The sequence below is a fragment of the Crocuta crocuta genome, unplaced genomic scaffold, assembly GCF_008692635.1.
Source record: "Crocuta crocuta isolate KB4526 unplaced genomic scaffold, BGI_CrCroc_1.0 scaffold507, whole genome shotgun sequence".
In the NCBI taxonomy this organism is placed as follows: domain Eukaryota; kingdom Metazoa; phylum Chordata; class Mammalia; order Carnivora; family Hyaenidae; genus Crocuta; species Crocuta crocuta.
In genome coordinates, this window is record NW_027529529.1 from 77,881 (window position 1) to 102,549 (window position 24,669).

Sequence of the window (24,669 nt, forward strand, 5' to 3'; positions counted from 1 at the left end):
ACTATGCTGGAAATAGCATATCAAGGAGGATTGCTCAGGCTAAAATTATGAAAGCAAAAGCTGGAAATTTATTTCATGTACATCTCTCTCTTCCTTTCCCTTAGATAGCCAATCTGTTTATTTCTGGGTACTCAAATAAGAGATTTTGTTACTAATTAATTAATCTAGAGAGAAAAATTTCTATAGGCTCTTGAATGGCTTTCAAAACAACATTCTAGTGATGGTTGAACAATCTTTACAAAACTGTGAGTTTTAATTTTGACATGAAGTGGTGGTTCAACCACTAATATCTTTGGAACATTTGCTGAAGACTTGAGGTTATTTGGAAGTTCAAGTGCAGGCTATGACAGACTTCCATCTCAATGGCATTTCCAGCCTAATTTTTCAGAGAAGGGTTTTTGTTGACCCTACAGTCAGTTTTGAATGCACCTGTTTTGTAAGAGCATCTGCATTTCAATGCATGGTTGCAACCAACTCCTCCAGGAGGCCTTTCTAACTGCTGAAGAAAGGCAATCCAACTTGCCATGGATGGCCCCGGTGCTTCTAGGTTCTTCTATTCCAAAGTCTGCCATGATTGCACACATACTGATCAGGGCAGCAATTCCAGGAGCTGCTCAAGTACTATTATTATAAGGAATGAGCCAATGAGATGTAACCTCATGCCTTTCCTGCTATTTTTCTGAAACTGTGGCCTGTCTGCAACTCACCTGGATTTTATGTTCTTGAAGGTGCACGAAGATGGTCACTGGCTTTATGCCTGTGCCACCTAAAAAATATTTGAAAGCTTTAAAATTAGATCTATGATTCCAAGTCTAAGAAGTTGTTTTCCTAAAGATAGCCAATTGCCAACTACTTTCTCACACAGGCTCCTTCTGAAGCATAAAATTGAAAGTACCAAGAGTCTTGGTACTTGAATTTAGCTAATTGTGGGTGCAGTCAGCCAACTGAGGATACAATTAGACATTGCAATTAGCCTTGGTGGCCCAAATTATTGGAGAAAGGCAAAACAGGAGGGGTAGCCACAGCTCTTTAAAGATGCAGGTCTGTGGATGAAATCACTGATGAAAGTCATTCAAATTAATATATTTGTGAAGCCTAAGAGAAAATGGGAAAATAGCATAAGCTAAAAGTTATTTGTAGAACAGTCAGAGAATAACAGTATTACTTTACTTGCATATATGTATATATTTTTATAGTTTACAAATTTGCTCTCAAAGCCATTGTACCATAGGCTTATTTTACCTAAAAGATGTCCACTTCAACTACCTAATGGAAATCACAATGTACAATTTTGGAAGCAAAGATAGAAAAAAAGTCTCTCCCACTAGTAGATACTATAGATACTGTCTAACTGAGATCAAATGTTCCCTCTCCTGTTAAAATTCCACAGTTTGATAAGGCAAAAAGGGAGAAAAAACTATCTACTTACCATCTCCTATGTTCCAGGACATGAAATGAACATGTGACAAGTGATATTACATGTAATCCACATGGGAGATGCTGTTTCTACCTTTACAGATGAAGAAACTGAGCCTCAGTGGACTTAATGGTGAGACAAAGCTCAATAACACTAATGAAGTCTATCTGACCTCAAAGGCTCTTTCTTCAAAATTATGATCATCCAAATGTGTGGCTTATTTTCTCTAAGACTTAAATACCACCAAATCTAACTCTGGCAAACATAGCTTAAATCCAGGAAAACATCAGTGCCTAAGAAAGGTTGATCTAAAACATTTAGAAAAGGATCCCTTTCCTTTTTTTTTTTAAGTTTACTTATTTATTTTGAGAGAGACAGAGCAAGTAGGGGAAGGGCACAGAGAGAGGGAGAGGGAGTGAATCCCAAGTAGCCTCCTCACTGGCAGTGCAGAGCCTGACATGGGGCTTGGACTCACAAAAACGTAAGATCATGACCTAAGCCAAAACCAAGAGTCAGACAGTCAACCAACCAAGCTACCCAGGTGCCACAAAGGATCCCTTTCCTTGGTGGGAGACCACATTGATCATGAATAACACCTCAATAGCTGCCATTCTATTCTATATATTCTCATAATTTTATATATATTTCACATGGTTATGGGTTCTCAAAATATTGGGGGTGAGAGGGACTGCCCCAATGATTAGCCAGTGAGTTCCTCTATAGAATTTTGAATTATGCCTTTGTTTCAGCATTTAATTAAATTCTGTTTTAGAAATTCACCAAAATGGTTAAAAGAGGGGGAAAGATAAATGGTCATACAGAATTCAATGCGTTTTAATTACAGGAATCCATTCACTTTGTAATATCAGTGTAACAACTCCTTAATGAAATTGAATTATTTCTTTTAAAATTGACTTAATTAATGATTCAATTTATATTAGATTGATTTTATAATCTAATTTTAACTATAATAGTAAAGTTTAGAGTTTCTTAAAAAAGATAATTTTAAGAACTATTAAAATCTGAACTTCTTTGAAGTAGAAGTTTATCTGGGGGAAAAAAAGATGAGTTTAGTTAAGACACTCAAAATTTTACTACTCTATTTTGTTTAAGGAAAAAATGCAATAATTTTATATTATAATTAATTTTAGGGTTTTAAAAATCCAATTATTCTCTGAATAAGCTATTAAACGTTATTTCCTTATGTAAGAAGTGAACTGAATGGCATAGAAAAGAATGGCTCCACAGTATTTAACAGGCTTTTAGTCTGTTAATGAATCCCAGCACTCACAACCTGCCAGGCCCTTGGAACTGTTCACATTAGATTTGCCTCCCCTTCTACCTAAGTCTAGGTCTAGACTGTAAATCTGATCCTTTGTGTTTAAAAGCTTGTTCATAATAATAGTTCACTAAATGGTTATACAGAAGACGAGGGGTGTTTATTCTCTCATTATTTCTCATAGACTCTCCCTAAGGAAGCATATATTGGCTAGCTCCTGGCAGTCAGTCTTCCAGAAACTTCCAGGCTTGGGATACACCTGAAAATCTCTCAAGAGCTGGAAAAATAGTGGCAAAACCTCCCTTTAAAGGCCCTCACCTTTCACAAAGACTCTCATGTAGGAAAAGAAGGTCTGTATTTACTTTATCACAAATATGCAGAAATCAGAACAATTGTATAATGTTGACTTATTTACCACTTACTCATTAAGCATCCCTCTTATCAGCTTACTATTGCTGCCATATGAAATAACTACAAATTTAGTGGTTTAAAGCAACACAGATTTATTCTCCTACAGTTCTGGAGTACAGATGTGTAAAATGGGTTGGCAGGGTTCATTTGTTCTGGAAGCTTTATGGAAGAAATGGTTTCCTTATCTTTTCTTGATTCTGGAGGTTTCCTACATTCCTTGGCTCATACACCCACATCTGCTTCCATCATTCCTAATCCTTCTCTGACTCTGACTCTCCTTCTCTTTCCTCTAAAGACCCTCATGATTTATTGGGCCAACCCAGATAATCCAGGATAGTCTACTCATCTCAGTTATTCACATTTGCAACATAAATCTTAATTTACTCACATTTGCAAAATCTATATTGAGAGGTTTCAGAGATTAGGATGTAGAATCTTTGGGAAGCCATTCTTTAGCCTACTGCAAAATCATATAGAATTCATTTCACATTATTGATTCTTTCATGTAGAAAGAAGAGGAGGGTGGGAATCCAATTTTCTTGGTCCTTTTCTGCCTCTTTCCTTAACTGCTTCCCCATACCCTCACATACCTGAGGCTCTATGTGCTTTTGCTTGTATACACATACATATATATATATATATATACATATATATATATATATATCCATCTGTACACCCACACACTATGCACACTCACATAAAGTTCCCAATTCCATACTAGAGAAGTGACAGTCTATGTTAAAGATGACCTTTTCCTGATCTATACATGAGCATAGATATATTTGGAGGCAGAAAAAACATTGATAACATTTTAATACATCAAAAACCACTACCCCCCTCACAGACACAGCTCCCACATGATAGAAGATCCAGAAGAAGGAAAAAAAAGAGTGGGAAGTGAACAAGGCACAAGTAAAATCCAACTCTGCCATCTCTATTTACCTGAGGCTTCCCAGAATAGCTAAAATTNAGCGTGAGCAGGGGAGGGTCAGAGAGAGGGAGATACAGACTCTGAAACAGGCTCCAGGCTCTGAGCTGGCTGTCAGCACAGAGCCCGACGCAGGGCTCGTACCCATGAACCACGAGATCATGACCTAAGCGAAAGTCGGACGCTTAATCGACTAAGCCACCCAGGCACCCCTTGAAGCCCTGATTTAATTTATTTTGTGTATCGCCTGCTACCTTCTCTCGCCCGCATTAAATCCATCCCCCTCACAATCCACTCTTTCTTTTGAGAAAATCTAGAAAAGCAAGAGCCACCTTCTTTCTTCAGTCTCTTACCTTGCTAACCAGGAAAATACTGTCTCCAGGGGCCATGTGGTGGCTATGGTTCTCTCAGCCTTGAGAAATAGTTTCACCGAGCAGGAAAATAAAGCTACTATATACACAGTTGCTCTTCGGCTGAACATAGGTATTGTGGTTCAGGATCCCTCTCCCTAGCCCAGTTAAACTCTCTTTCTACCCTGCCCAAGTCAGAACAAATTGATGCTCCAATAGACAGATGGAGGTCAACACCTAAACTTGGCTTCCAAAAATCTGATTAGAAAATACAGTTTATTTTATAAATAAACAGGTATGCTATCTCTTTAGTCCTGGATTAAACCTTAAAGCCAGTCTATAGTAGGCTGCTCTGACTGTGTGCCAAACTAACATCAAATATGTGCAGAGCAGAATGGGGCAGGGGGGAGGCTGAGTTCTGTCTCACAAAGCCACCAACCAGGTGAAATTTTATTCTCTTCCCTTGGTATTTGTGAGAAGCTGGAATTAGTTTCAGCTTCGTGGAAAGTTAAATGCATACAGCCCTCATTTTGGAAACAAGATTATATAAGTTGGGAGGAAAAAGGGTTCCCTTCTAAGAGGGAAATTTTATTTCCAAAGGGAATGGCATACTGACTAAATGCTCTCAACCAGTCATATAAGCAAAAATGTCTTTCAAAACCAAGTATAATGAAACAATTTTAAATTGCTGTCTTGCCAAGTAGGAAAACATAGTAAAAAAAATAAAAGCAAGAGAAAAGTTAATCAGCATGCTTTAGGTGAGCCAGGAGAACTAAAAAAAGAACTTCAGATGGAGGAATAGATCCTAGATGAGCTATAAATTCCTTAAGGGCAGATACTGAGGCTTATTCCATTTGTGTATCTAACTCTCGGCAGAGCACCTGACCCATTGTTAAGCAATTTATACCTGTTAATGATGTCAAAAGAAAATTCAGAGAGCTTTAGTTGATAGGAGAACTCTACTGAAGAAGAAACAAAGTGTTCACAGAGGACTTCAAACCCAAACCTGGTATGAGGTTCAGGGGCCTGATGTTACAGGATGGCTTATGAAGTGACAATAAGGATTTTGTCTCACCTTTACAATGATTGATTTTTTTTACAAGGCGGGCTTCCAGATGGCGGAGGACTGGTTAAAAAGGATGACCTTCTACCATGTTGGGAAAGTGACTTAAGTTTTGTTTATGATCATTAGAAGCATTTACAAGAAATCACCTACATTTCACTTACGTTCTTGAAATAAACTAGATTTAGTTTCGTTCACATAGCTTATATCGTGTCTGCTCGGGGGATTTTCAGGTCTGGTCTTCATTTTAATTTATTTTTAACAGTTAGTTGACTGGGCTGGGAAATTACTTTCTTCTTTTGAGGCCGCAGTATCCTCTTTTGTATGTAGTGTATATATTTCCAAAAAACCCCATCATACTAAAAAATTTTCTATCCTAAGTGAATATTCCCCTTTTCCTCTCTAACCAGACCCTGCTACAAATTATGTTGCCTTCTTCCAGACAGTTGTTTTTTTTTTCCTTTTTTGTTTTTTAAATGGCTTTAACCTCCTTAACAAGCTCCCAGTGAGCCCTTTAATATACTACTTTAATGCCCAAATTCGCTGTGAGTTCCAGGAGAGAAAATGCTTTTGAAGGAAACCCTGGGCTGGGTTTCAGGTATTCTTAATCCTGTCTACACGAGACCTAGATGCATAGTTAGATGATTTCAAAAGCATACGCCTTTAGGTTTCAAGCTGTTAATGTTTGCAAACCAGAAAACCACCCTTAATACCACTGCTGGTTTATTGACACAAACTCTTTGCTTCCCACAGCTTGTAATTGAATCCCCCCACTGCTTAATTGGAAATAGAATGGCTCCACAACCAGATTTGAAACATCTTCTGAAGCTGGTAGGAACATCAGCTTTCCCTTTTAAAAATAAAAATTATATCATTAACTGCGTTAAGTGAAGATTGGTGTTCTGTTGAATATCAGGAAATGAGTGCACCCCATGACTGTCTGAATACAGGGCAATTAGGGATGTCTTTGGTTTTACAGTGTGTGTAAACACGGCCTCCCTCCCCACTGAAGCGTAAAGGCTAAAGCTGAATTAGTTTGTACCCTGGAAAATCCTAATGTTTGCACAATTCTGATCCGTTTTAAAAATGCTTTCTCTTAAACTTACTCATCTCCTTTAACCAGGAACTGCGTTCAAACAATCAACTATTGAATCCTTATTACAAGCCAGGCACAGATCTAGGCATGAGAGAGAATAAAAAGAAAAAACCAAGAAGGTAAATTATATGTTGTTTGCATAATACATACACACATATACATATATTTCAACTCTATCAAACTATATACAGCAAATTAATCTTTGACTATTTTAATAATTTGGGGGGATTTTTGTACATTTCAAATTATTTTTATATTTTCATTGTGGCAAAATAGACATAAGATTTATCATTTTGACAATTTTTAGGTATTGATTCAGTGGCATTAAGTACACTCACAATGTTAGTCAACCATCACCACTGTCTACATGATGAGGACCCTTTTTTGTTCCTATTTTTTTTAACTGAGGTATAATTGACATACAACATACTTGTTTCAGATGTACAGCAAAATGATTAGATATTTGTGTATATTGTGAAATGAACTTACAGGACTATTCATTGCAATATTGGTTGTAGTAAAAAATAAATTAAAAACAAATAGTAATTACAAAGGGGATGGGTAAAATAAGTTACCTATGGTAAGGTGTTATACAAACAACAGGGTAATAATTTCAAAGTACATTTAATGCCATGGGAGCATGTAAGTAAATAGAGGAATATAGTACAACTTAGACATCTTATTTTGAATATATGTTAATATATTAGAGAAAGATGATAGACAATAACAATCAGTGTTCACAGGGCTTATCTATATAAGAATTGGGATTTTATATCAATTTCCCTCTAAAACTTTAAGTTATTATTTGATATTTCTGCAGAAACACTTAAAAAATTTTTAATGTTTATTATTTTTGAGAGAGAGAGACAGACAGAGCAGGGGAGGGGAAGAGAAAGGGGGAGACACAGAATCTGAAGCAGGCTTCAGGCTCTGAGCTGTCAGCACAGAGCCCATGCAGGGCTTGAACCCACAAACCGAGAGATTTGGGCCAAAACCTGAGCCGAAGTCCAACACCTAACTGACTGAGCCACCCAGGCGCCCAGAAACACTTTTTATGATAGAATTAGTTAATATCTCTTATCTTATTTTTTTCTTTTTCTTTTTTCTATTTTGAGAGAGAGAGGGCATGAGTAGGGGGAGGGGCAAAGAGAAAGTGCAAGAAAGGGAGGGGGGCAGAGAGAGAGAATCTTAAGCAGGCTCCGTGCTCAGCATGGAGCCTGATGTGGGCTAGATCTCACAACTGTGAAATCATGTCCTGAGCCAAAATCAAGAGTCAGATGCTTAACTGACTGAGCCACTCAGGTGCCCCAGTAATATTACATTTTAGAATGTTGTTGCTCACAAAAGGCAGGCTCCAGGCAGCCATCAACCAGAATTGCCTACATTCCTCCACACTGCCCTTGCGTCCTCCATTAAGTGGTTGTGTGCTGTAACGGGTTATGATCCTGGGATCCAGAGTCCGTACATTTGATTTCATATTCTGCCCCAAGCATTTACTTATTCCATAAACTTAAGGAAACTGTTTAATATTTGTAAACTACTCTATTGGGGAGAAAATATTATTGTTCCCATTATACATATAAGCAAAATAGTTATGGCATTGACTATTTTAAAAGTTAGCAGACTGCCTGACTTTTTAATGATGAGAGCCAGCATGTATTGAGCATTTACTATTTCCTGGTGCCTAACCTCCTCATTCCATGTCCTTCTTTACTTCAAAGTCCCCTCCCTCACCTGGCCTCCTTACTTGGACACTTGGGTTGGGTGTCCTCTCCTGTCCGGTCAGTATGTCAATGTCATGTCTCAGATGTTGCATGCTAAGACCCTGCATAATAAGTATGGAGGTGGGGTGGGGTGGAAGCAGTCACTTAATCTTCACTAGCTCCTCACTGCAGCATAAGAGGCCTTGTAATTCCCGGGGCGCCTGGGTGGCTCAGTCGGTTAAGCATCCAACTTAGGCTCAAATCATGGTCTCACGGTCTGTCAGTTCAAGCCCCACATCAGGCTCTGTGCTGACAGCTCAGAGCATGGAGCCCGCTTCAGATTCTGTGTTTCTCTCTCTCCTCCTCTCCCATTCATGCTCTGTCTGTCTCTCAAAAATAAATTAAAAAAAAAAGAGGTCTTATAATTCTGGTCACCATGTGGTCCTCCCACACCATTGCTCCCCGCTTCCCTTTGCATGTGGATATCAGCTGCTGTGCTCTTCTTTCTCTGGGGCACACCTGAAAAACCACACCCACTTCATTGCCCTTTCCATGGCCATGCATTCTCCCTGATACCTGTATGACTCATTTCTTCTGTCTTCATGGGTGTCAGACCAACGTTACTTTCTTGGAGATGCCCTCCCTAAATGCATTCTTTAAAATAGAGGGGGTTGGCTTCATTACGTTGTTTTACTTACATTACAGCTCTAATTGCTAACTTAAATGATGGTATATATTGGAGGAGGCAGGCGCTATGCTGATTCAGTCAATGTTTGTTAATCAATTAAGCAGGGTTGCCACCCCACACTGGTAAAAGAAGTTTATCATTAAATCCAAAAGAGGTGATGTACTGCACCCCAAGGGGATTGTTCAAACTCTATTAAGCCACACAGTGACAGGAGAACTTTACTGAAAGATTTTTTCTCTATCTAAGCATTTAATAAATAGTCCAGTCAGAGCTTAGAAGAAATGACTGCCGTTTATAGCACAGACTACTTTATATCCCAAGATTCTGCCCTACAAATGAAGAGGATGTCTGCTGCTGGTACTTGACAATGAGCTGCTGTGCTCCATAAAGCGGCATGTGTGGAAGATGCTTGGGGTTCTGAGGATGGACAAATGGTTGCCTGACAGGAGACATGCATGTACACTTGCCACCATGATAAACTCTTGTGGTGGCACATGTTGCCATACAAGCATCAGACTAGGTCAAATTGCCCTCTGAAAGAGATCTAGTATGTCTTCCCTGGCAAGAGACTATGAAGTTGAGATCTGCAGGGTGACAAAGGGTTAACTAGGCATATAGACAGAGAGGACTGAGACTCCAGTCTCCCAGAGAAGGAACAGCATGTGCACATTTCCTGGGCAGAAGGAAGAGGGACACATAAGCATTGTACCGCCCTTTGATCTCAGAAGGCAGGACTCTGGCTTGGACCCTATGAGGATGACCAACTTGCTCATTTAGCAGATTCTAGCCTTGAATATCCTACGACTGAGGAATCCCTCCATTGTGGGCTAGCAAGACATTAGGTCGCCTTACACGAGCTTTAGAGGGCTCCCACTCTGGTCCTTCAAAGCTGGGACTCTTTCAACAGAATAAGGTGTCTCTAGGGCCATGTGGACAGCCCTACCTGCAAGTCTCTGCTTCTAGATCTTGCCCAGGTACATAGTCCCCCCAGAATTCCTTTCCCTAACTGCCCCAAGATTACTTTGAGATTCCTTTACACCCCTTCCCTAAGTCTTCCCTTCTGAGAATGGGATACATCTCCAGAGTATGCACTGCTCACCCAGAGGGACAGCAAAGCACAGCTATTTTTGGAGGTTATGATAAGTGCTTGGAAATGCAGGCTGGGTTTTCACACATACTCACGTGAGCTTCTTGTGGTATAGAATGAAGCCTGAGTTGGGATGGGCAAGGGAGCAGAACATGGTCTGTGGCCTTGGGATTGGCTTTCCCCACAACACCATGTCCCAGTGCAGCTTTCCATGCAGTCTGAAATTTCTAAATTCTTACATAGTCTTCCAAGTCATTGTAAAAGTCTATCTTTCACAAGATACAGTGCCCATATGCATTTAATTGTCTGGGAGCCTGCTTTATACCTTTTATGTATTTAGACATGTGTTAAATGGCCCTCCATATATATTATTGCACTGGCCTCCACAGATGTTATTTTTTGTGTAAGGAACTAAAAGATGGGAGAAAATGGTTCAAGGTGAACAAAAGAACCAAAAGAATCATCAAAGCGATAACAAGACACAATCATTATCCAATTCATGGCAATACTCTACTGTGCCTCCCAGATCTGACCTCATAAAGGGAGAAATTACTATCACAGTTACTTGGAGTAGCCCTGTCTGGGGACTGCTTAAGGCTAATGACAGCTGCCTCACCCAAAGGACACACCCTCATGCCAATCCAGGACAACTCAAAAGGGCTTTTTGAGGTCTGGGGCACTCCATGGGATTGGCAGACACCTTCTCATGACTGCTTTCCGGGCCACCTTCCTCCTCTGCCCAATCTAGTTTTCTTGCCTTTACCCTCTGGTGCAGAGCCTGAGATACTTCCTTCATATTAATCTCTGTCTCGAGTTGGCTTTCCTGTAAAGCCACCAGCCACAATGCTTACAATTACCATTTTCCCAATAGGCTCTTTCTGAGCATTTTCTGTAAATTGTTTCCTTTAATTCTCATAATTTTCTGATGAAGTCAGAGCTCCTACTAACCCTATTTTTGAAATGGTGAAACTGAAATGTCCTCAGTGCATATGGCTGAGTGCCTGGAGATCATACTGTGAGGAGGGGAGCTGAAGCTTCCACTCTTGGCCAGCTTTTGGACTTTTCTCTAGCTATGGTAAGTAAGCACACTTTAGATTTTGAGTTTGTATTTTTATTCACGATTAATTTATTTATCTTTTTTATCAGCTTGGTAATCTGGATCCATTCAAGACTGTGGTATGAAAAGGCCCCATAGCTGTCATTTCTGTAACACATTTACAACATGAAAGGACAGAATGTTGATGATATGCAGAAGAAAATGGAAATGAAGCAACAGCATGTTTTAAACACTAATGTATTGGGCCAGACCCTGTTCTGAGTTCTATAATGCAAGAGTCCTTGATACCCACAAGCTGCGCGTTGAAAGAAGGTTGGCAGTAAGCAGGCGGCTTAATAAAACAGAGATGCCTCACAATAGCCTGTTTTCAGGCTGACATCATTCCTAAATGAAATACCTTTTTGTTTTTAACTTCCTAATGATCTATTTAGCTAGTAACTGTTACAGTTTCTTTTTTTCCTCTTTTTTGGGTGGTGGAGGAGAGGAGGAGTTGGGGAATGTTCAGGTGATAATTTATGGAAGTCTCCAATGAGATGCAGAATTTGGGATGTGTTTCCATGAATTAGTAGAGGTGAGAGGGCTTTTTGTTTTTAGCAGCTCCTGTGCAAATCATGACTTCTAATGCTTGCCTCTGGGCCCTAGCTTAACATATTCCCTCTCTCTGGAAACATCTTTAATCTCACCCTGATGATTCCAACTCTTCCTAAAAAGTGGTGGTGTTAAGCTAATTCTTGAAGGCACGTTCCTCAGCATCCTGCTGGATTAAGCATCATTGCTTTGAATACCCTGTACTCCTCTCATTACACAAGTCACTCGAATAAAAGTGCTGCTAAATGTCTCAGAGCCTCACCTCCTCATCTATAAAATGGGAATGCACATTCCTATTGGAAAGGGTACTTGTAATTACTTTCTGTAAATTCCTGCCTAGAGTAGATCTTGTGAAATTTTAACTCTTTTCCTTCTGCTTATTCCAAACACTTATTTACAGACATGACAAGGATTGCCTAGAAAGAAGGGTTTATCCTTCACAATCAAATCTCTTCCAGTTTCACCTGGGGAATGGCTAATAACCGATTCCATGCTGCCAAATGCCTGAATCATATCCCTACATCCCCATTTCTCTACAGACATAAGAGCAGCCTGAGGAATACTACTTGTTTAATAATAGCTTTTTTTCTGACAGGGAGTTAATAAAGGCATAGCAAATTCTCTTTTCAATGAGGAAGTCTGAGTTCTGACTGCCTTAAGGAACTGGCATCTCGGTGGGGGCTGGAGTGGGAGATGGGGAGAGAAGAGAGGGGAAGGGAGAGAAGAGGGGGTGAGGGAGAGATGAGAGTGATTAAAAAATGAAGAATACAGGGATAGAGCTTCATCCAACCAGGTCCTTCTCATCCAAGAAAGAAGACTGGTGAGGCTGCTCCAACTGCCTCCTCCTTCCTGGCTTCTAAGAATTCCTCACGGGTTCAAGATGTGCTACTGAGTATTCATTAGAGTCTAACACTTTGTCTTAAACCTACTGGCCTTGCAGAGAGGGCTCACTCTGCAATTGATGCAGTTGCAAGTGTGCTAGAAAACAATAGCTTTAGACACCGGGGAAAATGATATGCCATTCAACAAAAGCCCCCTGTCATCTGCTTTATGATTGGAAATGAGGTGGGGAGCAGTTTCCCAAATACTGTATATTACTGAGCAGATGTATAAGAATCAAAGGGAAAGTGGTTGCCAGGGAGACAAGACACTCATGCCAACTCTGTTGCAGACTAATCATAAAATGTCTCCAGGGGGCATTTTATAGCCACAAGCACAGACAGGAACACAGCCAAGCCAAGGATCCAGATGTTGCCCTTGGAACTGGGCACCCATTTCAGGGGCTGGCATCTGCCTTCTGCCAAACAAAATGTGTGTGGCCACATCTGCTCACTGCAGAAAGTTAACACACAGTAAAAACAGAGGAAAGGTTGCCATAAAATAATGATTTGGCACGATGCATGGGGAAGACATTAAATATTAGATAACTCTTCTGTTAACCCTAAGCACATTTGCATTGCTCTTTCCTAACTCAGCTCACCCATATCCTCTCTCGGCAATTTCCATTCTGTTCACCTGAAAACAATCTTGTTTGCAAATAATACCTGAATAATTTACCATCTACCTAAGTGCATATGACAGCAAAGGAGAAAGAAAGTTGGAATGGACTTGTTTCTCCAATTAATCCCATAAAACACAGCTTTTACTTTACAGCTCTTAAAGAAGACATGATATACATTTGTATCTGAGACTCTGCTATTAAATTACTATCTCCGATAAAAAGAGTAGATGACAACAAGGTATTTTCAAAGTGTTTATGTTCACTTTCATCGAGTCTCACTTAGAATGATGGGATTTTTGAGCCGTAAGCTACGGTATTTTAACATCTCAAGAACTTTTTTATGACCAGAGAAAAGTTCAATGAGGCATAATTTCAGCGACTGCCGTATCTGATTCTGTATATATGTCTAGCATTTTCACAGTTTACAAGTCTTTTTTCATTTATTTTGTCTGTTATTCCTAACCTATCTTTAGCAGTTGGTTAGAACAGATATCATTAATCTTTTTCTTTTTTTTTTTTTTTTTTTAACTGAGGACACTGAGGACAGAGAAATTTGACAATTTATTGCATTAGTAAGAGATTTTGGGTGGGGTGGCTCAGTCGGTTAAGCTTCCAACTCTTGGTTTCAGCTCAGGTCATGATCTTACAGCCTCATGGGTTCAAGCCCCAAGTCGGGGTCTACACTGACAGCATAGAGCCTGCTTGCGATTCTCTTCCTCCCCCTCTCTCTCTGCTCCTCCACCTCTCTCTCTCTCTCAAAATAAATAAATAAACTTAAAAAAACTATCCTTAGGTTTTGAGAAAAAACGATCAGAACTTCTTACACACATGAATGGCAAAAGTTTAGTTGGCTGGATTGAATTAGAACCTTCTTACCTGTATTAGTTTCCAGTTGCTGTGTGACAAATTACCATCAGGTTAGCAGCTTAAAACAACACCTTTTATTATTTCACAGTTCCTGTGGGTCACAAGTCTGGGCACAGCACTGCCGAACTGGGTTCCCCATGTGGAGCCTCATAAGGCAGAAGGCAGCCAGGCAGCTTTCTATTCCAGAGACTCTGAGCATGAACCCCCTTCCAGCCTCATTCAGGTTGTAGTGGAATCCAGCTTGTTGAAGGTTTCAGCCAAATTGGAGGTCTCCATTTCCTTTCTGGCTGTCAAATGGGGACCACACTCACCTCTTCCAGGTTGACAGAGTCCTCGTGTGCCCCCTACAAATTCAAAGTAGCAGCATGTCACACCCCTCCTATGCTTCAAATGTCTTTGACTCCTCTTTTCCCTCTAGAGTCTGCCATTTAAAGGTCGCATGAGATTAGATCAGGCTCAACTGGATAACCTCCATATAGTAAGGTCAACTGACTTGTGGCTTTAATTACAACAGGAAACTCCTTTCCCCTTGGCTGGGGAGGGGCATCATTAAAATTCTGCCAACACACTATTCAAAATGTGGTCTTCAGACCCACAGTATCAACATCACTGGGAGCTTGTTAGGAAGGCAGAATCTTGGGCCCCACACCAGAAATAGTGAAGCAAGAATTTGTCAAGATCACCAGGAGATTCATATGTATATTAATAAGAAGCACTTTCTTAGACTGTAGTTAGAGGGTTTTTTTTTTTTTCATTTTTTTTTCTTTTTGTAGCAGACACTAAGTTGGCAGAAACAAGAAGTAGACCGTTCAGTTCTTTATTCCATCTTGTGAGTGTTTCTTCTCTCTAGTCCTGACATGGAGAAAGGGGGTCAGTTGAGGCCAAAAGCAACTTTATGGATCATGGCCTGAGAGTGTAAACAGAGCTGTGTCTTGCTGAGTTATAGAAGGAAAGAGATTGTTCAGAGCATTTGCAATGGAGCTTTTGATGGTTTATTACTTCTTAGCCTTTAGCATTCTTAGTGGCACTTCTTTGCTGCTGAGTGCGGACGATCTTGAGAATATTATGGAATCTTTTAGTGTTTGTTTATGGTGCATGGCTGAAATGTTTGAAACTTTAAGTGCAAACAGATCCCTCTCCAGAGCAGGGATAATAGTTCGAAGACAAAAATCAATTTGGTTTTAGATGGAGGGAATTACGTACCATCTGATTGTTACAATATGTTGCATTATTTAGAATGTATCTCATAGGGGCCAGCTTTCCATGAGTGCATATTGATTTCATGTCCACTTAGCTATAGACAAGCATGAGACCATAAGGAAATCCAAGTGCTGTTGGTCAAGGGTTTTAAACCATATGCTCAGCTGCCCAGTGGTAATCAACCTTACCGGGAGTGTGTTGAAACAACTAACTGTACCCCTACTTGGTGCCAGCATGCCCGTGATGCAGCAATTCCTGAATCCTGAGCATAATGCGGATAATGTAAAATGGATATAATGAAAGAATGGTGAGATCAAAGTTCTACTGGAACTATTATAGCTAATGAAAAAGTGAACAGCTGCTGAGAAAAAGAAAGAGAGAGAGAGTTCAGATCAAGAAGTATTTGAATTTAGGATATACGTATGTTTTTAGGGTAGTGGGGCAGAGGGAGGCACTGAATGCAGGAAGAAGCCCCAAGACCTTTTTAACAATTTAGAGCCAGAAATACCTACAATACATTTTGAAGAAGGGATATGACTCACATAATATATGCTATGAATGCTTCTTTATTGTATTATATTAAAACTGCACCATTATCCTTGGTATATGGTAGATATATCAGGAGTTTTTTGTGCTTTATATGAAGCATAATGGGAATTTCTTCTTTGATATCTGATTTTCTCCCTAATGGTAATGTGTCCAAAACTGAAATAGGAATGTCTCTCTAATATTAATGGTACTAATATTAATGGGCTAATATTGTTGCATTTAACAAGCACGTATTAAATGATAGACACGTCTCTGCCAGACGACTTGCAAGGTGCAATGAATACAAAAATGAATATGTCTTTTTTCAAGAAGCTAGCTGTCTACAGATATAGACAGGCATGCAAAAAACTATAAGATAATTTGATATGAGTACATATATGAGGCATATAAAAATTGTTATGTGACCACAAAGAGGTAATGGCCAAATATAGGATGATAGGTGGAGGGAGTAAGTCTTCAGAAAGAGGAAGACATTTTGATGTGTCATTTTTTAAAGTTTATTTATTTTTGAGAGAGTGAGGAAGAGAGAACGTACACAAGCAGGGGAGTGGCAGAGAGAGAGAGGCACACACAGAATCTGAAGCAGGCTCCAGGCTCTGAGCTGTCAGCACAGAGCCTGATGCAGGGCTCTAACCCATGAACGAAGAGATCATGACCCAGCCAAAGTAGGATGCTTAACTGACTGAGTCACCCAGGCTCCCCCACCCTGTTTTTAAGTTTATTTATTTTTGAGAGAGAGAGAGAGAGAGAGAGAGAGAGAGAGAGCGAGCAATGTGTTTTAAAGGATAACAAAAACTCATTCAACAGGGCACAAGAGGGACTCTGCAAAGTAAAATGAGTGGGTTATTAAAAAGACATTTAAAAATAAGTGTTTTGGATGCACCTGGGTAGCTCAGTTCATTAAGTGTCTGACTGTTGATTTAGGCTCTGATCACTGTCTCATGGTTCACGAGTTTGAGCCCCACATCAGGCTCTGTGCTGACAGTGTGGAGCCTCTTTAGGATTCTCTCTCCCCGCCCCTCTCTCTCCCGGCTCCTCCCCCACTTGTGTGCACACACGTGCATGCTCTCTCTCAAAATAAATAAATAAACTTTAAAAAATGAGTGTATTGGTGTGGAGGAGTTGTAACAACTCCACAGATCAGTGACCAGATGGAAACACATGCTTATAAGGAAAGACATCAGGAAAAAATAAAATAAGATATTGTATTATAATGTCTGAAAGATGACTTTATAAATTCTAATGTTGTGTAAATACTCTACTCATTGTCTCAGGATTGTGCTCCCACCCTGTTGGGACATAGCAGGCAGCACTGCATTTATAGGTGCAAAAGAAGGTAAAATGACTTGCTCAGGATTTTTGAGGAAGGAAGTGTTAGAAACTCTAAGACTACCATTTCTACTATAATCAATGACCTCTCACAAAATTAAGGTCTCTGTTCCATGTTTTTGTGGCTATTGTTTTTTGGTTAATTCTCAACCTTCATACCCAGATGCAAGAATTAATAAATGTGGAGCACAGAGCACAGTATGTGCTCTCAGAAGCCAATTGATCAATGTAAGGTCCCTTTTCTTCTTCCAAGGAGCTATATTACCACCACTTTTCAAATAAATGTTCTGCTTGTTAAGCTATGATACCATCAACACCTGTGCTCTATGCCTTGCCCACTGACCAACTCCCTTTAACTGGATTTCCAAATCAATCATCCTTAATAAATGTCTTCACCAGTCTTTTGTTCTAAAATCTATGTGGGTTTATTAATAATAATAACTGATGTTTATGAGAACATAATGTGTACCAACCTCTGGACTGACCATTTTGCATATATTATCTCGATTAATATTAAAAATGATACTTACGAAGTGTTATCATCCCTCCCTTTATGAAAGGAGTAAAGGCCAGGAGTAATGAGGTTAAATTTATTTACACAATGTAAAGAGGCAGGGTCCTGATTCATACCAGTCTGTTTGCAGTACACATGCTCTTAACCCCTAAGCTTATGCTGCCTCCTGCAGCAGGCCGACGGCCAAAAAGGTACAAATAAATATTTATTGGATATGCAGAGTACATACAACAAAGTGAGGAGCTATCAACTTTGTCTTTCTAATTTGGGATCTGCACCAGGAAAGGCATCTTCCCAATCCAAACACACATATGTGCACAGAAGCACACTCATAAACTATGTTTCAATTTCAGACAGACCATGGATTCCTCACTCTGTTAGAAATAAAGACCTCTCTAACAAGTTCAAATTCCATGAACATCTACATAATATTGGTTAAAACTTAGTGTTCATTGACTGAGAAATTTTAACATGCTTGTGGATTACTGGATCCCTATTATAACTCAATATCCACCTCTACATGATCTACTTGCACTCATCCTATCCCTGATAAAGAGATCTATGACTCATAGGCTGTGAATCTGTAACCTAAGCTACACTTTTAGAAAACATTAAATACCGGTTTTGAAAAAAGAGGTTCAAATCTATTCCTCTACTTTATGATTTTTAAAATGAGTTAATTACCATGACTAATTCATGTAATTGATTTCAATTTAATACAACAAATATTAAGAGCTGCCTATTAGCCAACATCAATGCTAGTGGCCTATATGTACCAAAGGGAATAAAAAACATGGTCCCCATTCTCTTTGAAATCTGACTAGAAAGGGATACTACATTAAGCATATTTTAATATACTGTAAAAAAAATTAAACGAAACCTCATTTAAAATGGAATTGAGGGACGCCTGGGTGGCTCAGTCTGTTAAGTGACCAACTTCGACTCAGGTCATAATCTCTCAGTCAGTTAGTACAAGTCCCACAGTCAGTGAGTTCAAGTCCCGCATCGGGCTTTGTGCTGACAGCTCAGAGCCTGGAGCCTGCTTTGGCTTCTGTGTCTCCCCTCTCTCTGCTCCTCACCCGCTCACGCTCTGTCTCTCTCTCTGTCTCTCAAAATTGAATAAACGTTCATTTTTTTTTTTTAATGGAGCTGAGAAGCCCTAAAGGGGGAGCTCTCAGGCACCACCACCCTCAGCAAGAAACACACCTCACATCCACCCACAGAAGGAAGCTTACTTTACATACCCCAACAGGAGGGAGGAAGGATTTCTAGAAGCTGAGTTGGCAAGAGATTAGCCAATAGAATTCAGCCCTGCTCAGCTTTCTCCTTTCTTCTATAGAACCAAGCCCCTCTCTTCTGTTCTCTGGACTTGCCTTTGGTTCACTACGGCTTGTTCACCCTGAATTGCAATTCCTCTGCAATTCCCAAATAAAATCACTTTGCTGGTAAAGTAACTGGCTCTTTTGTTTTAGTGTCAACATTACATAATTAAATATATTCTCCACCATTATGGCAAATCAATGTAGGATTTCGGGGTGTATAAAACAAGAAGCACATGCATACTTAGGAATGTTGAAAGCAGAACCTTTTATAAAGTGACAAGATGAAGAAGAGTTAGGGATCCCCTGAGTTTTTTCAGGAAAGTAGATTTCAGTGGTTACTGAAATCCTATCCTGTCATGAGTCAATGCAAAGAATATGCCATGCAAATATTTCTTTTTTTTGTTTGTAATCTCAGATTTATAATCCTAACTTTATAAGCAGGGTAGAGGACAAGAAAAAAATGTTTATTTCTCATACTTTTTCCCAAAAATATAAAACACAAATGAAATGGAAATATTTTTTTAAAGTGATTTCTCTGCTTAATAAGAAAATTATATCTAGGGTGTTATATAGGCATATACCTAGAGTGATGATGGCCTAAAACTTCATCACCAAGTTCAATTTAATAATATGAATGTTTGATAACATGTTATTTGATAACATGAATGACATACCCTAATGGAGGAGGGGGAAATCAGAGAACTCTTAAAAAGAAAGTAGTCTAATATCACGTGAATTCTTCCCATTCAACTTAAGACCTTTGCAGGCTTCATGTTACTGTATATCAATGACCAATTTCTGACATTTGACACTGCAGAGTATAATTTATCCTGTTCTGTTTTGCTGTTTGTCAATTGAAGGTCTCATTTTTGAGCCTGAGTATACATATGTAAGTCTTAATTCATCTCAAGTATCTACAGAGCTCCAAGCTCCTACGGAGGAATACAAGTTCTACCACAATGCACACCAAATCCCAACTGCCTATTCCTCTTCTTACATCTTACTTTACCGTCCATGCACAGGTAAGCATGCACATATCAACACATTGCTACTATATTATCATTTCCAGCTTTCCAAATATGCCATGACTTTCCACATTTCTGAGGCTTTAGACATGGGCTTTTTTGTGCCTAGAATGACATTTCCCATCCTTTATTGGCTGAAAGAATTCAGATTCAGATTCAAAATTTAGCTCAGGCCTTCACTTCTTTAGGAACTGTCCCTTAACATCCTTCTCTGTGACAAAGCTGTACTCAAGTATATATCTCTGTTGCTCCATTAAACTATATCTTGTCTACTGAGGTCTGGCGTCATGGGTAAGTGACCAGTCCCTTCACTTTCTCCAAAAGAGTTTCTGCTTGGGGGATAAATCTTTCTATAGTTGCTACCTTGAAATATTTATTCATTTCTTTGAATTTGTGCATGTAAGATAGGTTAATGGAACATGTACCTGGGGCTTGGAGCCTAGGTTCATCTGTGGTTCACCTCCCATAGCCTTCCAGATTCTCAGCTATCCATTCTCTTACCTCTGGGATCCCAGCCCACCCTCCCTTTCCCACCCCTGCCTTCCCACTGCTGCCTCCATCCACTTCCTACAGGTGCCAGAAAGGCTGGGTGCACATACCATAGCCTCTTGGGGAGGGGTATGGTGGTAGCCCTCCCACACTGACCTGCCAGGACCCCAGATTATCTGGTAGGTGTCTGGCCATAAGGAGGCTGCTTCTTTGTGGCAGTATGACTCAGTAATCTCTATCTAGGTACCTAGCACTGCCAGGCACCAGGTTTAAAGATACTTGGGAAGTTTGCCCATCTTCCATGGTGAGGTGATTGGCTTATGAGAAAGGGGAGATGCCTGCTTAGCTCAAATTCCCACACCATCTCTAGCTAGGACACTGGGAATAGGTCTGATATGCTAATATGAGGGGCAACATACCTGTGAGAGTCCTCACTTGTTCTCTATCCCCCTGCTCTGCAGCACTAAAGCATCACATCTGGTTCTCTCCTCCTTTCATCCTTCCAAACTTTCTGAGGCTGGCTTGTGTTCCTCTCTTCTGGGAAGCACAAGGCACCCCTGAAGAAGGAACCATGTATTAAGACTAGGTAATTTCAAGCAATTCTGCATCAACGTTATATGCTCTGATATTTGAATTTAAAACTGTCACTGCACAATATAAAGATGAATGGTAAAAAGCATGCTAATAACTTAAGATATTAGTTTTTCAATATTTAGGCAAGCATTTGCTGGCAAATTAAAAAACAAACAGAACACCATGACAAGTCAAGAGGAAGAAAACACAGATAACAGGAAAAATCTTTGTGCATACCTTTATTCACACTTTTTTATGCTTTTTGAACACAGGACTCCACATTTCCATTTTTTCAAGAGTTCCTTAAAGTCAGGGCACATATTTTGCCATCTTGGTATTCTGCATCTAGCATAATAATACAGCATTTATCAGGGGCTCAAAGGGAATATTTGAGATAACTCACATGAACCAAATTTGATTTATGTTACATACATGTATCTGTATATAAATATATATAACAAATATATGCATGTATAGATATCTATAAAACACCTCAATATGTACATATTTATGTTTATATATTTTATAGTATAAATTAATATAAATATATGCTGTGAATATATAATAATAGATGCAGAAGATAGGTATAAAATATTTAGAAAACTGATTTTCAAATATTTTGGTCTTATAAGGGTCATTCTGTATTAAGACAGTACTACTGCAGTCTCTCTGAATTTAAAAGGTCATTAATCCAGATGCTAATTTAATCAATATTATATTTTAAAAATTATAAAAAGTAAATTAATATCAGGTAAGCAGATTCATTGCACTATAAGCTTTCAGAATGTGCCTACTGTCAGCACATTTCTATGAGAAATGACTCCCATTTATACCAAACAGAACTCACTTATGAAAACTCACTTTCTTCATTGTTTATACTTTGATTCATTGTGAGAGCTAAGATAAATATGAATACTCTTACCATTTTTGGCTTGTCTACTTTCCAAGTGCTTATCATTTTTTTAACACCTGTGGCTAAATGTAGACAAAACAGGATTTGGTATAAGCAGATGTCTTTTAATATGAATTTTTCCAGAACATTAGGCTCTAAGTAGTTATTTTTTCTGCAAGCAACACTTTCATTTATTTAAAAAGTAGGAAGTAGGTTTAATGGTGCGTGTGTATAGACACACAAACTAACACAAGTAGACACACATGCACATGGTAACTATACACACAGACATATAGACAAATTCACACATACAGACACACATACTCAGAGGCACACATATGTATACACAGGCACATATACACAGGCACACAAATATATATGGATGAAAAGATACACACATAAAGACATGCACACATCACACACACATTGCATGTGTGACACAACACATACACATATACAGATACACAAAGACCTGTTTTTACAGACACAAGCTCACACATGCAGATACATGTACACACAAATAAACATCTCTGTGCACATGCACCACTCATGTTCCCAGTCTCATGCCTAAATCAAGACACAGGAACATATATACATGTTCGTAGATACATAAAGAAACAAACTCATGCATGCAGACACACAGAGGCTTATACATACATACATACATACCCACACATTTGAAAATCTTCTGCCATTCGCCTTTGGAGTTGAACAGAATTTTTTGTACTGAAAGGAGAAAAGCTGGTGGGATACTTCATCAAAAGAGGATATGAGAAAAAAGTAGGAAATAAAGAAAAAGAAATAAATCATTACCCATATTGATACTACCCCTTCCTCTCTGATAAGTCAGTATCCTTAATTAAGCATTCAATAGATTTTTCCTGAGCACCCGTGTGACAGGTCCCATCTAAATACCATAGTTCACATGAAGCATATATCATATTGACACAGATGAATATATGAGTCTTTGCTTTATCTTCTTAATACTTTGTAAATTTATTGCAGAATTGTGGGAATACCATGATATGTCTGTAGGGTTAAAAAATTTGCCACCCCAAAATGTGTCTCTTTGGCAGGTGGATTATTTTAGGCTGCTTCTTTTTGAGAAACAGAGGCTCAGAAAGAATCTTTGACCTTTCTCCTAACTGTCTAAAAGAATATACATAGAAGATCTGCTTCAGGAAGAGAGCTATCACCACAGGTAACTACATTATAATATGAAATGAGGGTGGTAGACAAGGAGGCATTTAGCAAAACCTGTTTGATAAAATTCCTCTCCATGTCCCATTTTTTCTGTTTGACCCAGAAAACATTTGTTTACCAAATATTTACTCTCTTTCATCTTCCTGTGAGTTGTCTTCTTTCCTTTAAAGTCCCAGACCTCTACTCACTTCTTTTTAGCTCAGGACAGCTTATAAGCTTCAACTGCCTGACTGCCTATGAGTTTCATATTCCTATGGAACCCCTGCATGTATATAATTGTTTTTCTCCTGTTCATCTCTTCCATGTCAATTTAAATTTTTTTAAATTAAAAATTTATTTAATTTTGAGAGACAGAGGGGGACAGAACATAAGTGGGGGAGGGGCAGAGAGAGACACACAGAATATGAAGCAGGCTCCAGGGTCTGATCTGTCAGCACAGAGCCTGATGTGAGGCTTGAACCCACAAACTATGAGATCATGACCTGAGCCAAAGTCAGATGCTTAACCAACTGAGCTACCCAGTCTCCCCTCTTCCATGTCAATTTAATTTTTAGACCAACCAAAAGAATCTTGAAGGGTATAGTAAAATTTTTTCCTCCCAACAGGTTCTTAAAGTTCAAAAGATGCAATAATCTTAAAGAAGACAATATATGACCCATAGCCTTTCTTTCTCCACTTCAGTTTGTGTGTGTGTGTGTGCGTGTTTGCAAATCAAAGTATAAACACATTATCTTTAGAAACTGCAAAATACCTCCCTCGCTGTCTGTCTTCTCTCTGTATTCCCTTCTGTGGGAATAAACCTATGGCCTTGTTTTGTGTGGGTGTCTGTATTTGTGTGTATTTGTATTCTTTTTGTTTTATTGTGTTTTGTTTTTCAGATGCAATATTGAAAAGGAGAAATTTAATATATTGGTAGATATACAGAGATGTCAAAGTCACAATGGAGCATTAAACAAGAGAATGTAGATCAGTACAGAACTCTAATGAAAAAAAAAAAACAGATTAAAAAGCACAGCAAGAGTGTCTGGGTAGCTCAGTTAGTTAAGCAGCCAACTCTTAATTTTAGCTCAGGTCATGATCTCACACTTTGTGATTTCAAGCCCTACATTGGGCTCTGCACTGATAATGTGGAGCCTGCTTGGGATTATCTCTGTCTCCCTCTCTCTACCCTTCTCCCACTCTTTCTCACTCTCACTCTCAAAATAAACTTTAAAAAATAATAAAAAGCACAGAAGAGTTCAATGCCTTCTTTTAGGTCTTCCTTCTACCTCTGGTTTATAGAGTATGGGATCTGAGTTCAAGAAGATAGAATGGCAACTAAGTTTTAAAGAAGGCTATCATTACAGTCTTATGGATTATGGTTTCTGCTTCTCAACAATGTAAACTCCATTCAATTCTCTAACCACCAAACTGCACACACACATAATTCCTCACTTGAACATGGGGACAGTAGTTTACTTCTTAGTGGAGTTGCTATAAGACTATGTAGATCTGGAAGTACATATCGGAACAAATAGGATCTATATTCTAAAACACTT

The 24,669-nt window shown here is 39.1% G+C and overlaps 3 long non-coding RNA genes across 4 annotated transcripts in view; 1 reads left to right on the forward strand and 2 right to left on the reverse strand.

The window, feature by feature from the left end:
* The window catches only part of LOC144229203 (uncharacterized), a 40,201-nt gene extending 33,580 nt beyond the window's left edge, over positions 1-6,621 (reverse strand). The window contains exon 1 of the long non-coding RNA XR_013334387.1: positions 6,555-6,621. This is a non-coding gene — a long non-coding RNA (uncharacterized LOC144229203). The remainder of the gene's footprint in view (positions 1-6,554) is intronic.
* Positions 1-11,460, forward strand: part of LOC144229201 (uncharacterized) — a 27,800-nt gene extending 16,340 nt beyond the window's left edge. For both annotated transcript variants that reach the window (XR_013334384.1, XR_013334385.1), the window contains 5 exons: positions 1,447-1,549; positions 2,881-3,046; positions 6,202-6,279; positions 6,572-6,663; positions 11,169-11,460. This is a non-coding gene — a long non-coding RNA (uncharacterized LOC144229201). The remainder of the gene's footprint in view (positions 1-1,446; positions 1,550-2,880; positions 3,047-6,201; positions 6,280-6,571; positions 6,664-11,168) is intronic.
* Positions 11,461-14,050: 2,590 nt separating this feature from the next.
* Positions 14,051-21,424, reverse strand: LOC144229202 (uncharacterized). The gene is made up of 3 exons (XR_013334386.1): positions 21,274-21,424; positions 20,883-21,020; positions 14,051-14,379 (listed from the first exon to the last, which is right to left on the reverse strand). It is a non-coding gene; the product is annotated as an uncharacterized LOC144229202 (long non-coding RNA).
* Between the last annotated feature and the right edge of the window lie 3,245 nt (positions 21,425-24,669).